Genomic DNA, 14,914 nt, shown 5'->3' with positions numbered 1-14,914 from the left:
TGTAGTCACTTAAAAAAAAAAAAATCTTGCTAATTTAATTAATTATACCAATTTTGAATGTTTAGGCAGTATCTTTAAGTTCTCTGATTATAAAATTCTAAAGATTTCATGCTATTTGAATTCCCAGAAATTTCTATATTTGGATGTAGTTAATAACCCATATATAGAACTCTTTTTTGCCCTTTCCCCAATATTCATGTTATTACACTTTTCTCATAGCAGATTGATTTTTTAGTTAATGATTAATATCCTATACTCACTTCTTTCATACATTATTTCTAGGCTGTTGATTTTACCCCCCTTTTTGGTATTATTTTGTTTTATGACATGCCTAAAACTTTATAAAATTTTGCTTTGCCTTGGTCCATCATTTAATTCCTATTAACATAAATCAGTCTAGTTCTTGCACTGAGTTACAAGTTGGTCAATCACTGCTGAAGATCCATTTCCTATTTTTTAAAGTTCTCTTGTCTTTAAAATGCATATCTCTTTTTTGTTTTTGAGACAGACTCTCAAGTTGTCACCCTGAGTAGAGTGCCATGGCATCACAGCTCATAGCAACCTCAAACTCTTGAGCTCAAGCAATTCTCTTGCCTCAGCCTCTCAAGTATCTGGGACTACAGGTGCCTGCCACATGCCTGGATATTTTTTTGTTGCAGTTGTCATTGTTGTTTTAGCTGGCCCAAGCAGAGTTCTAACCTGACTGCCTTCATGTATGTGGCTGGCGCCCTACCCACTAAGTATGGGTGCCATCCATAAAAATGCATATCTCTTTAATTATCATTTTTCCGGCACTGTTAGTGAAACTGCAGTAATATTTCTCTACCTAGATTTTTGTGCACATTAAACACAGCCAAAAACAAAGAAAATAATCCATCCATTTCAACAGATTGAGCATTTCTCATAAAATGTATTTCTAGCTTACATTAATTGGATCAGACTGTGAAACACTTATGCCTCAGAAATTACACAAAGCGATAGAATAATCAGTGGAAAGTGGGAACAGGTAGTGAAAGTAAGCCCTGCTAAAACAATTGTCATCCTTGGGTGGTTATTCACATGCCAAAGACTCCACTCTCTGAAGAGAAACTTTAGGATCCACATGTTGAGGTGAGAAATCAGACTTCACTGAAATAGTTCACTTATGTCACTAAGCAAATAGAGAAGCAAACAGTGACCACAATAAAGCCAGATCTGTAGAGGATCAGTACCCATAATTGTTGTAATCTGGTATCTAAATTGTCCAATTTTCAATAAAAATCGAAAACATACAAAGAAACTGGAAAGTATAGCCACCTTTACAGGAAAAAAAGCAAGCATCAGAGTTGAAAAGTTGCAAATGTTATACCTAGCAGATAAAAATTTTAAAGTAGATATTATACTTATGTCAAAAGTTAAAGGAAACAATAAATTACCAAATGTAAACACAAGTATCATTACAAGGTCTCATCGTATAGAGATTATTATAAACAAAGAGTCAAAAATTCTTTTTTTATTTTTAAATAAAGGAAATTCTGAGGTTTAAAAGTAAAAGAGATGAAATGAAAAATTCACCAGAAAGGCTCAACAGCAAATTTGAAAACACAGAGGAATAGGAAAAACATTGGGGAAAAAAATGAACAAAGCCTCAAAGAAGTGTGGGACACCATTAAGCACACCAACATAGAAATAACGTAGAACTGGAAAGAAAAGAGAGAAAATGAGATGAGCAGAAACTATATTTGAAGAAATAATGACCAAACTTTCAAAATTGGAAAATAAAAATTAATCTACACATTCAAGAAACTCAACAAACTCTAAGTAGAAAAAACACAGACTCACGTGTAGAATCATAATGACAAAAATGTTTAAAGATAAACAGAACATCCTGAAAGCAGAAAAAAGAAAGACAACACATCCAGTATAAGTGAGCTCCGATAAGATTAAGAACTAATGTCTAATCAGAAACAATGAAACCAGAAAACAGTGGGTTAACATAATTAATGTTCTAAAAGCAAAAGCAAAAATCCCCAAAAACCCACAACAAAAAACTGTCAACTAATAATCTTGTGTCCAGCAAACCTAACACTCAGCAATGAACGTAAAATAAAAACATCGCTAGCTATACAAAAACAATGAGCATTTGTTACTAACTTGTGTGCCTCAGTACAAAGACTAAAATAAATTCCGCAAGTTGAAAGCAAGTGACCACAGATAGTTGTTCTAATATACACAAACACGAGAGAGAAAAGCAGTAAAGTAAATATGCAGGTAAAAGAGAAAATAATTAACTATTCTCTTTTGTTCTCTTAACTAATTTAAAAGAAGTTCTAGAAAGCAATGTCTATACAATTATTTTTTTTTTACCTTACAACATAAGGAAATTAAAAATATTTGATTATAAAATACAAAGAAGGTAAACGGATGGCAAAGCCTTCTTGGAATAAAGAAATAAAACTAAATGTTAATTGAACAATAATAGTTGTATACACCAAAGCTACATTTTCAATATAGATACAACGAGGCTGAAAATAGATGTGGAATGGAATACTTCAGCGTAAATCTCAAAAACCAACAAACCATAATGAGAATATGTAGAATATATCACCCAACAATAGTAGAATACATATTTTTCTTAAGGGCATACAGCACTTACTACTCCAGGCCAGAATGTATGTCAGACCATTAAGAAAGTCCTAGGCCTGTTTATAAAATTATTGGAAGTTTAAAGGGATTCATTTAAAGGTATTGAAATTATAGAAAGTTTAGTGGAATAAAACAGAATTCAATAATAGAACAAAATGTGGGAAATTCACAAATATGAGGAAATGAATCAACTTACTTGTAAGTAAACAAAAAGTCCATGAAAAATAAGGGAAATCAGAAAGGTAGATAAAAAGGAAGACACAATGCATAAAAACTTATAAGATGCTAACACAATAATGAAGAAAATGCAGTGAAGGCTATGTTAATCAGTTTCATGAAAGTATTTCAAATTGTATATAAAACCAGAACATGGTACCCCATAATTGCATTAATGTATACAGCTATGATTTAATTTAAAAAAGAAAAAAAGATGCAGCTAAATCATTTCTTAGAGGAAATTTATAGCTATATCTCCTTCTATTAACAAATTTTAAAAAGATAATGAAAGAACTGAAGCCACTAAGCTAATGTTTTGTAAAGGTCTTAGCAAAATAACTAAGAAAATGCCAGGAAAGCTATGTTAACTAGTGTGATGAAAATGTGTCAAACGGTCTATGAACCAAGTGTATGGTGCCCCATGATCATACTAATGTACACAGCTATGATTTAATACAAAAAAAAATACTTTAGAAAAAGAAGAGAAAACTAAATCTAGAGAAAGTACAAGAAATAAAATGAAGACTAGACCAGATGATTAATAAAGAGTTAAAAAATAGAAAATAATAATGAATGAAAATGCTGGTTCATTGAGAGAGAGGACTTAAGTTACTGAAGCCAATACACAGATGAAAGATGTTCAAATAGTTAGTTATTCAGGAAATGCAAATGAAAACCATGATGAAATACCACTTGACACCAACTAGAATGACAAGTCAAGAAAGAAAGAGAGATAGAGTAAGAGAAAGAGGAAGGAAGGAAGGGAAGATGGAAGGACGAAGAAAACCACATATTGACAAGGAGAAATTTGAATCCTCATACAGTGCTTATAGGAATAAAAATATGTAAATGCTGTGAAAATATTTGGCAGTTTCTTAAAACTTTAAACATATATTTACTTGATGACAGGTACACATGCAAGAAAAATGAAATGTGTTCAGACAAAAATTTACACTTTCATGTTGAAAGAAGCATTTCTCTTAATAGTCAAAAAATGGGGTGAGGAGAAGGGCCTGGTCCAACCCGGGTGGTGTGTGAGGAGGACCCCTGACTATCTAAGGCATGGTCAGTCCTGCAGACTGTGTAAAGACAGATGCCCAGTGGGGCCTTGCCAAGGGCCAGCAAGGGAGAGCCTGGCCTGCCCAGCTCGTGTGTGAAGACTGCAGCCCTGGCCAGGCACTGTCACTGTGATGATGGCCCAGGAGCAGATGATGAGCTCATGCAAGGTCCTCCAGAGCTGCTGGAGAGAGTCTGACCTCTACAATTGGGAGGTGGTCATCTTCGGAGCCCCTGACACCCTCTATGAAGGAAGCTACATCAAGGTGCCTATTAAATTTCTCATTAACTATCCATGTTCACCACTTACCTTTGTATTCTTTACCAAAATTTGGCACCCCAACATTTATGAGAAAGGAGATGTTTGCATTTCTATTTTTCATTCCCCTATAGATGACTCACAGAGTGGAGGACTGCGCACTGACAGGTGGAAATCCTACTCAGAATGTGGCACTATTCTATTAAGTGTCATCTCACTGCTTGATGAGCCCAACACCTTCTCCCCAGATGATGTGGATGCTTCTATTATGTTCAGGAGATGGAGAGACAGTAAAGTGAAAGACAGAGAATGTGCCAAAATCATTAGGAAACAGTTTTCAGCCACTAAGGTGGAGCTAGAAAGCTCTCCATGGCTGACTCTGGCAGAATACTGCATCCAAACTGACATGCCTTCCAAGGATATCAGCTCAGACTTGCTATATGACTTGTATGACAACGATATTGATGATGAAGATGAGGAAGAGCAGACTGTTAAGATAATTATGATTCTGTGAATGATGTGTCAACATGGCTACATGTTCTTTCAATGCCCCTGTTCTGCCCTGCCATATCAGGCCAGAGGGAAAAGAGTAAATGTGGACCTAGCAATGACCCCTCAGCAAAAACCTGTTGATGAGGGTGGAGAAAACAGACCCAGCTCCCACTGACTCCCTTATGGATCTCAGGTGGCTCCTTTATATGGACCTTAAATGGAGAGAGAACAACCCTACACAGAATGTCTGGATTTTTGCAGTCTTTACCCTTACATCACTGTATTGATTCTTTTTTAAAAAAACTCTTGCCTCAACTTTGCCTCTACAGAATGTTCACAGTGAAACATGTTAGGACTGTTTTTAGATTCTTGAGGAATTAAATATAGTCTTTCAAGACGTTTGATGTGTTTAAAGCTGGGAACCTCTTAGACATTGACAAGTGCTGCATATACTGCGTAACAAAAGTGAATGGAGAAAAAAAAAACCCTACCAAGTTCAAAACAAATTGCCAAGGTTTAACTGCTCATTTACGTTACTGTGTGCACATTCATTCAGCCCAATGGTGGTGAATTTTGTTTCTTTCTCTTCCTAGGACTGGGATACCATAGGTGTCTGGGACTCTGTGCTAAGCCTGATGAAATGTGCTCCTCCAGCCTCCATGAAATCATCCTAATATGGAGCCTGAGGAGAGAAATCTATTTTGTTTTTTGAAATTGATTGTGACCTGAGGCCTGAAATAAATATGCATATTTACATAGAAAAAAATTAGCCAAAAGTGGGGAAAAATTAAAATGTTCATTAATTGACATACAAATAAACAAAATGAGGTGTATTAATATAATGAAATATTGCTCAGCAATGAAAAGAGGTGGAGAATTGATGAAATGCTACAATACAGGTAAACTTTGAAAATACATATACTAAATAAAGAAAGCAAATCTCTAAATGTCACGTACTGGATGATCATGTATATGAAATATCCATAAGCTAATGGGCATAAGATTTCTATTTGGGTTAACAATAGTATTCCAAAATTAGTTTGTGGTAATGGTTGCACAACTCTTTCTGTGAATATACTAAAACCCATTGGATTATAACATTTAAGTGGATGAATTACATGGTAGGTGAATTTTATCTCAATAAAGCCATTAAAATATTTGGATTTGGGGAATGGCTGCCTAACTCTGCACATTTACTAAAAATCATTGAATTATACACTTAGAAAGGGTGAATATTATGGTATGTAAAATATGGTTTTTAAAAACCTCAAAAAAGTTACTTTAAAACCCATAGGTTTTATTAAGGACAGCTCAATTAGTTTGAGAGGATTTATTTACTGGGGTAAGAAATCGTAGGTGAAGGATCTTAAAGGAATAACATTGTGGCCAAACTGAAGATAGAGTCTCTCTCGTGGAATAGCAGTCAAATCCTGGCTGAAAGTCGGGCTATCATTATCATCATCTCCCACATTTACAGAGGCTGTTGGATTTTTTCTCCCTACTCTGAACATATTATCTCTATTCTTTTGTAATCATACTGTCAATTATGTCGGTATCTTCTCATATTTTAAGTAATACTTTTCACCAAATCTTACCCATACTAAATTCCATGGTTGTAGAGGAATAAGAGTGGTTTCAATTTTACCTTCATTTTTGCTGTGCCAAAAGTCTTCATTTCTTGTAGATGTGGTTTTCATAAGTATTTAAGTAAATTTTAAAAAATGATAGTGACAATAAATTATGGCTAATATTTAATGAATGTTTTCTATATGCCATTCACTTTCTAAGTACTATAATTGTGTTAATACTCCAGAAAAGGTAATATTATCTTCATATGAGAAAAAGAAGGGTGCTCTTCACTTGCAACATCTGGAAATACATTTGAAAGTATTAATACAGTATTAATACAAATTACATTGTTTTCATTGTATCAAATATGCTACCCAATCCTATCTCATCAGGCATCTCCAAGTAAACAACCCCACATTATTAGTGTAGTGCTCTTGCTAAGTGAACCTTGATTTTTTTTTTTTTTTGCCATTAGAAGTATGCATAAACATCTTTGGTTGACATGCATTTATGTGCGCCTGTGGCTCAAGCGGCTAAGGCTCCAGCCACATACACCTGAGCTGGCGGGTTCAAATCCAGCCTGGGCCCTCCAAACAACAATGACAGCTGCAACCAAAAAATACCCGGGCGTTGTAGCAGGTGCCTGTAGTCCCAGCTACTTGGGAGGCAGAAGCAGGAGAATCACTTAAGCCCAGGAGTTGGAGGTTGCTGTGAATTGTGATGGCACAGCACTCTATACAGGACAACAGCTTGAGGCTCTATCTCACAAAAACCCCCCAAAACAAATAAAGGTGGGGTCAATATGTTGTAATACATAATTTTCTCTCCATAACTGAAGGGTTAAGACCAAGACAAAGGTTCACCAACTTTTATGCCCTAACCTATGTAATTTAAAAATGTTTCCATCATCTTCTCCTTATTTTCCACTATACTTTTATATCCCAATGCTCATGTTTTAACTTGGAATTTTCCCTCCGTGAATATCTGAAGATTCCTGTATTTGCTCTGAAATCATCTTCTGCTCAGCAAGCCCATTCCTTTAGTCTCCGTCCATATATTTTTCTAAAGTGACTGTTTGCAGTGTTTCTCTAATAGCCTTGAACCCCACTTTGTCCACATGCTGGCTGCGAGCCATCAAAAACATAGCTGGAGTGAGGGGTAGAGTGAGCTGCCATGTTAAATCGCCTCTTTCCCTCCCTCTGGGAAAGGACCTTAACCTCAAGCACTTTCAGTCAATCACAGTCCAAGAGAGAACCTTGAAAATGTTCTGCAACACTGATTGGTTCCATAAAATATGCTGGCTGGATGCAGAAGTTGAGTTTCTTTTAGCTTATTTCATAATAAAGGGCAATGCATGTGCTGTATTCATAGTAATTCAAATCTGACACAAATAATACAGCAAATAATTACAGTGACCTTTAACTCACCTCAAATTTAAACAAAGGTTAAGCTGCCCTTTACTAAAGTAAATATTTTCTGTAGTCAAATAAATGCAGACACCTTTGGGGAGGAGAATACATTGCCAAACTAAACGAATCTTAAAATGGTTACAACAGAATAATTTCAAAACATAAAGAATGCGGGCTCTTCAGCATAAACAACGTCCAGACGTGCCGGCATCTGCCATTATTAATTTACCTTAGATACTTCCAGTGGGCTTCCCCATATGTTTGCTGGGAACTGTTGCTTGAAATTTCTGTCCAGAAGGGCAGATTTCAAAAAGAAACATTAAAAATAAGAGAATTTAGCTCTCTTCTCTATACCCTAATTCAGTAAACAGTTTATATTTTATTCCATAAAGCTAAACAAAGCCCTAAACATCTAAGTGGTAACCATTCTCTGAGCCCTAAAAAATAAACTCAGAAGACAATGTTGAGGAAGGGGAGCAGCTGATAAGTTTACACAGCTCTTATACCAAGGTTTAGCTGTTGGGTAGATAAGGACCAGGTGTGTTTTTGTATGTTTAATTTATTTAGTCTATGTCTGTTTCAAAGAGCATTAAAACAAATAGGAAAAAAAATTAAAAAAACTTCAGGGGTGGACTGTATTATGTGCACCTAGTCTTTCATTTTAAAAAATTATTTAAAAATAATTACTCTCTTTCTGGGGTCCAATGCTAACGGTAATGTCTCCAAATTCTACCTTCATTAAAATAAGGCCACCTGATTTAATTAAGAGTATTCAGCATGCCTATAATATTTTTGGTCACAATTTGAATTATATATCTCAAATAGGGATTATATTTACATATAATAGGACAAAAATTGTATGTTAAAAAGAACTCTAAGAGATGGTGCCTGTGGCTCGAAGGAGTGGGCACCAGCCCCACATACCAGGAGTGGCAGATTCAAGCCCAGCTCTGGCCAAAAACTGCAAAAAAAAAGAAAGAAAAGAAAACTAAGTTTACTTCTTTTTGTTTCTCTCACTGCCAACTAACTCTGTTATTAAGTAAAGACCCAAGATGTTCTTGGAGATCTAAATTAAAGGGTTAATATGCAATCATTTTTTAAAAAATAAATGCAAAGTCACAGGTCAGTACAACCCTCTTACATGTCTCCCCTAATACTGTGACTTAGCAAATTTTACCTATTTCTCACCACCATATTGAAGCTGTCACGGCATCAGCACAGGAGTGAATATCTACTTCCTCAAATAGGGTGCAAATCATCTAAGATCTAAGGCTGATCCTTAGTAACCATGGGAAATAGCTGGTTTTGGTCTCAGTGACTATAGGGTTTCCTGGGTTCTTCCTCTGACACTGTTTCTGACATTTGCATGACAGAAACAAATGATGTTGAAGTGGGAAAATTAAATATTTGTAAAAGTGAATTAGTGGCAGAAATGTACTCTTTTGTCATTGCTTGGGTGCTTCCATATTCTGCATTTTTTATCACATGGCACTCAGTGTGGAAACTTCTTGCCCTCTACTCTAAGGGTCTCATATTCTCTTGCCATTTTAACTCTTGGAATCCCCCTCTTCTGATTTCTTCCTTTGATGAAAGGAAGACTGATTACTCAGAACAAAGAAACTTTTTTTCAGAGGAAAGTTATACTGTTCTAAGATATAGGCTGAGATAATTTATAAAGAGCACAAATCAAAATAAAGAGATGTGACATTTTGTAACTCAAATATGTACTATTTTTCTTTACTAGATCATGGTGGCTCTATGAAATTTTTGGATTTGGAGCAATTTACCACTGTGAAGTTTAAATCCCTTAGTCATTCCAAATAAAATATACCAACCCCGTATATTCTGCTTCTTTCTGTCTAAAATTCCTACCTGTGTGATCTTCTGTGTTTTAAGAGCAGCATTTATAACCACAGTTTAGAGTGCAAACAACATGGGCCACAAAACAGGTTACGGGACAGGATTTGTGCTGTTTAGAGTGGTCTTTTTATTTTATTTTCTTCTTAACATTTATGGACATTCTCAGACTTTGAATTTACTTATCAGGCCTACTAATAATTGATTACTATCCTGTTCTGTTCTCTTTGGATTTTAAGAAGTATGAAAGAGAATCTGGCATGTGTATATAATCACAGAAGTATCTCAAATATGCTTCTGCTAAATTTATTCTTCTTACCTTATGATATGGAATTAAAATGCAATTGAGTCTGACTGAAAATATGCAAATACCCTTTCCCATTGTGTAGGTTGTCTCTTTGCTTTGGTTATTGTCTCGTTAGCTGTACTAAAGCTTTTCAGTTTAATGAAGTCCCATTTGTTTTTGTTGTTGCAATTGCCATGGCAGTCTTCTTCATGAAGTCTTTCCCCAGGCCAATATCTTCCAGTGTTTTTCCTATGCTTTCTTTGAGGATTTTTATTGTTTCATGCCTTAAATTGAAGTCCTTTATCCATCTTGAATCAATTTTTGTGAGTGGGGAAAGGTGTGGGTCCAGTTTCAGACTTTTACATGTAGACATCCAGTTCTCCCAACACCATTTATTGAATAGGGAGTTTATTTATTTATTGAATAGGGAAACATACCTTTCCCCCAAGGTATGTTCTTGTTTGGTTTATCGAAGATTAGGTGGTTATAAGATGTTAGTTTCATTTCTTGGTTTTCAATTCGATTCCAAGTGTCTATGTCTCTGTTTTTGTGCCAGTACCATGCTGTCTTGACCACTATGGCTTTGTAGTACAGACTAAAATCTGGTATGCTGATGCCCCCAGCTAGGATCTATAGAGAACTCAAATTAATCCACATGAAAAAAACAATCCCATATATCAATGGGCAAGAGACATGAATAGAACTTTCTCTAAAGATGACAGACGAATGCCTAACAAACACATGAAAAAATGTTCATCATCTCTATATATTAGAGAAATGCAAATCAAAACAACCCTGAGATATCATCTAACCCCAGTGAGAATGGCCCACATCACAAAATCTCAAAACTGCAGATGCTGGCGTGGATGTGGAGAGAAGGGAACACTTTTACACTGCTGGTGGGACTGCAAACTAGTACAACCTTTGTGGAAGGAAGTATGGAGAAACCTCAAAGCACTCAACCTAGACCTCCCATTCGATCCTGCAATCCCATTACTGGGCATCTACCCAGAAGGAAAGAAATCCTTTTATCATAAGGACACTTGTACTAGACTGTTTATTGCAGCTCAATTTACAATCGCTAAAATGTGGAAACAGCCTAAATGCCCACCAACCCAGGAATGGATTAACAAGCTGTGGTATATGTACACCATGGAATACTATTCAGCCATTAAAAAAAATGGAGACTTTACATCCTTCTTATTAACCTGGATGGAAGTGGAAGACATTATTCTTAGTAAAGCATCACAAGAATGGAGAAGCATGAATCCTATGTACTCAATTTTGATATGAGGACAATTAATGACAATTAAGGTTATGGGGGGGGAAGCAGAAATAGAGACGGAGGGAGGAGGTTGGGGCCTTGGTGTGTGTCACACTTTATGGGGGCAAGACATGATTGCAAGAGGGACTTTACCTAACAATTGCAGTCAGTGTATCCTGGCTTATTGTACCCTCAATAAATCCCCAACAATAAAAAAAAAAAAAATTGCAATTGAGTGGTGGGACCACACCTGTGGTGTATTTTACAAGGGTACTTGTTAAATCTACTAAGTGTAGAATATAAATGTCTTACACAATAACTAAGAAAATGCGGTGAAGGCTATGTTAACCAGTTTGATGAAAGTATTTCAAATTGTATGTAAAACCAGTACATTGTACCACATAACTGCATTAATGTACACAGCTATGATTTAAAAAAATCTATTCTTTCTGATTAAGACAGCTTTCTATTCATTTATTTTTCCATAAGGAGAGTTTACGCTACAGAGGTGTGAGTAGGAAGGCCAGGTACATTAAAGCAATAGCTAGACTGTAACAGTATTATATTAGGAAATAGTAGTTGCTTTTTTTAAACAGCTGCAATCCTCCCTATGATAATGCTGCATTATTTCCTAAAGAGTAATAAGGTCCCTCACACTGGGAAAAGTGGGAGGATTTTTAAAAGGCAATGGATTTTTTCATGAAGTTATGAGCTTTTAAAGTGGGCAAAGAGAGATTTTTAGCCATAGAAAAGGAATGGCATAATCAATAAGGAAAAAAAATAATACCCAAAGACTAAAGATGGAAGAACAGAGAAACAAGATGCCAGTGAACTGATGGCTACATCTGGGCTGAGTTCAAGGACCAGAATGAGTATAGCTGCTGCACATACCACACAACTTGAAGTCAGAGGGGAGAGTACGTGGAAAGCAGAATAGAAAATACCAATTTTCTTGGAGCTATGTATATTCTAGAGGGTTGCTAACTGGTTGGAATGAATAGAATTCTGAAATTTGGGGCATAGGAGTGAGTCATCTGGAATCAGTGGAAGTAATACAATGGAGCAGCCAGTATGTTTTGCTTAGTTACGTGATGTGATCATTGAGAATCAGGTGCTACCAGCTAGATGAACACCTCTAAGAAACACTGGTTAAATGGACTTTTCCATTTCTCAAATCAGTCCCTTAACTCAAAAGACACCTGCAAACTTATTAACTGATCTTCAACATACTTTCAAGAGCTTTTCCTTATACTTCCAAGAGGGAAAAACCATACTTTTCTCTTGTCACCTCTGTGCTTTGCATGCAGTTTTAGCCTGGTCTAGTTTTTCATTTTAAAATTACTTGAAAACCTGTTTGCCTCTTTCACTAGCGGGAAAGCTCCTTAAGAGTAGGTTGCTTTCTTTCATCTTTATTTCTCTTTACTTGTTTTATATTTTGTAAGTGTTAAATAAATATTTAATGGAATTTAATTTTGACAACTCTCCTGCTTTTTACTGAAATTCTAGCCACACAATTTATTGGTACTGGGATGGCTGAATCCATTGGTAGGGACATGGAATGTCTCCTTCATTCAGGTATCTGTTTGGGCAGGCAGGGAGAGATAGTATTTTTTTGACAAAAGCTGCTGGAAACAGTATGTGAATATTATGCTTCTGGTATAGGCTGTGATTTCACTGCTATCAATTTCAGGAGAGGAAGCTACCGGAACATTAGTATGAGGAGAAAAGTTATTGCATTGCAGAACAGTATAAACACCTTTGGCAGAAATTATTCTTTCATCTTTGTCCTTTGTCAAACTATGTTTCTCCTCATGACCTGGCATATTTGACCTCACACATGATGTAAATAAATCTTATAAGGTTTTTTCCCCTCTTTTTCCTTTGGCTCTTAGGAAGCTCACTGAAGTGTTGTCATCTTATCCTAAGTGATTTTATTCTACTTTCTGTCCTTTGTTTGTTTATATTGCCTCTCCCTGGGACTCTTCTTATGATTTTAATCCTTTCTTCCTTCATGTCAATACTTCATTATTGTATGATTTTTTTTAATAACCCTCTCAAATACATCTGGGAACAAGGCAGGATATAAAGTAATTAATAAGTAAAATAAATCCAGGCATGTTAGTCCCACATTCTACCTGCCTGCCAATACCACATAATACAAACCACATTGCTCTGTTTAGAATGAATGAAAGCAAAGGTCTCGAGCTGGTGGCTGACAGGCAAAATCCTGCCCACTGACATGTTTTGCTTGGTCCACACAGTCTGTTTAAAATATGAATTACCTGCCAACCTTTAAGAATGAGAAAATTTTACACAAACCCCTGTTTTTCTTAAAGGGGCCTCCATTCTGTGACGGCAGTGCCTGAGTATCTGCTGCTTTCCTTGCCCGTGCAGTTTCTGATGCTCAGTTTTATTTCTGCTGTATTCTACTCGGCCCTGTTGCATTCATTTATGTGACTTGCCGGACACGATCAGGATATTGAGTGGGGCTCCTGCCTTCATGAGATGAGCAATTTACTTCAATAAGTCATCATTATTCACTAGCTTTTTTCCTGTTAATAAAATAATGGTAGATATTTGTTGTTGCTTTTCTTTTTTCTAACGTGAAAGGACTAGCTTATATTTTATAGCTTAAACCAGAAAAACAATCTGCTTGTTTATAATATTTCTATTCATATATTGTAACTCCACGTATCTGGGGATAAAAATTCAAGCTCCCTCAAGTTTTCAAATGGCAATGCTGAATCTGGAAATAGAGCCTTGCAACAGCTATCAGAAACCTGTCTTAGAGTCATGCCTTATAATTTTACCCCAATGAGTGTTCTAATAACTCTTAGTTAACATTATATTCTAATAAGCTCAGTTATCTTTGCTTCAGCCCCAGAGCAAAGTATAAATATTGTTGTTTTTTCTTTTTTCTTCTTATATTGTTAAATGCAAACACAGTTGTGAAGGGACAAGTGATAAAATACACTTTGGTACTTAGAGAACTATTTAGAGACCTATGTGAAGAAGAAAGAAAAGGAAGGAAGGAAAGAAGGGAGGGAGGGAGGGAAGAATGGAGCGAGGGAAAGAAAGCTAAAAATCTAGAATTACTAGCTGGTGAAATTAAGTATTTTCACAAAAGTTCAAATACATTCAGATCTTCCATGTAAGAAAATAAAGGGCCTGCCATGCCTTACAACACCATGTGGGCAGGAGCCGGCTCTTACTGGTGTATGATCACTAATGTTGTATGTCTTTTCAAACTCGGCTGTCTCTGATGTCATATTGTGTTTCTTTTGTTTATTTACAGAAAACTGGTTGTGAAACATTTTGCATCATTGTTATCAAACCCAACCAAAGCCTACCAGCATCATCGCCATGGCTTTGTACTTAGCAAGCCTCGTGTCTGTCTGTCCACCCTGAAACAGTACCTTCTACTTCTTTCATTAAAGAACTCCTGATTTTCCACTAAACTCATTTGTATTTAAGCTTCTCAGTGAATTATTCTCCAATTTTAAACAGAAATAATTATTAATAATATATCAAAATCCTTCTCGTTGAATTTGAGTTGCCTTTTTACATTTTGCCTCCTCTTTTACGTAGTGATTTATTTCTATGAGGGCAAGAACACAAGGGTTTCCTTCTCCTGCCTACGTTATTTTCCTTTGAAATCATTCCATCCTAGGCAATAATGGTTATCTACTCTGGAATGCAAAGTGTTGCTAAGCCCAAATCTAGATGATTTTCTGCCAAATGAGTAAAGTAGAAAATTCTTGATACATGGGCTCTGAAATATAAGCTAATAAAAGAAAAAAGGAAAAAGCAAAGGTATAAGATAGGAAAGTGAATGGCCAGGGAAAGGGAGAAGACAGTTTTATTTAAGACTGAAGGTGCAT

The 14,914-nt window shown here is 35.9% G+C and overlaps 1 pseudogene; it reads left to right on the top strand.

Moving 5' to 3' along the window:
- Positions 1-4,034: 4,034 nt before the first annotated feature.
- Positions 4,035-4,789, top strand: LOC128589694 (ubiquitin-conjugating enzyme E2 R2-like; annotated as a pseudogene).
- The last annotated feature ends 10,125 nt before the right edge of the window (positions 4,790-14,914 follow it).

This window comes from Nycticebus coucang, chromosome 7 (genome assembly GCF_027406575.1).
Source record: "Nycticebus coucang isolate mNycCou1 chromosome 7, mNycCou1.pri, whole genome shotgun sequence".
NCBI classification, from domain to species: Eukaryota; Metazoa; Chordata; class Mammalia; order Primates; family Lorisidae; genus Nycticebus; species Nycticebus coucang.
This window is presented reverse-complemented; position numbering and strand designations above follow the sequence as displayed.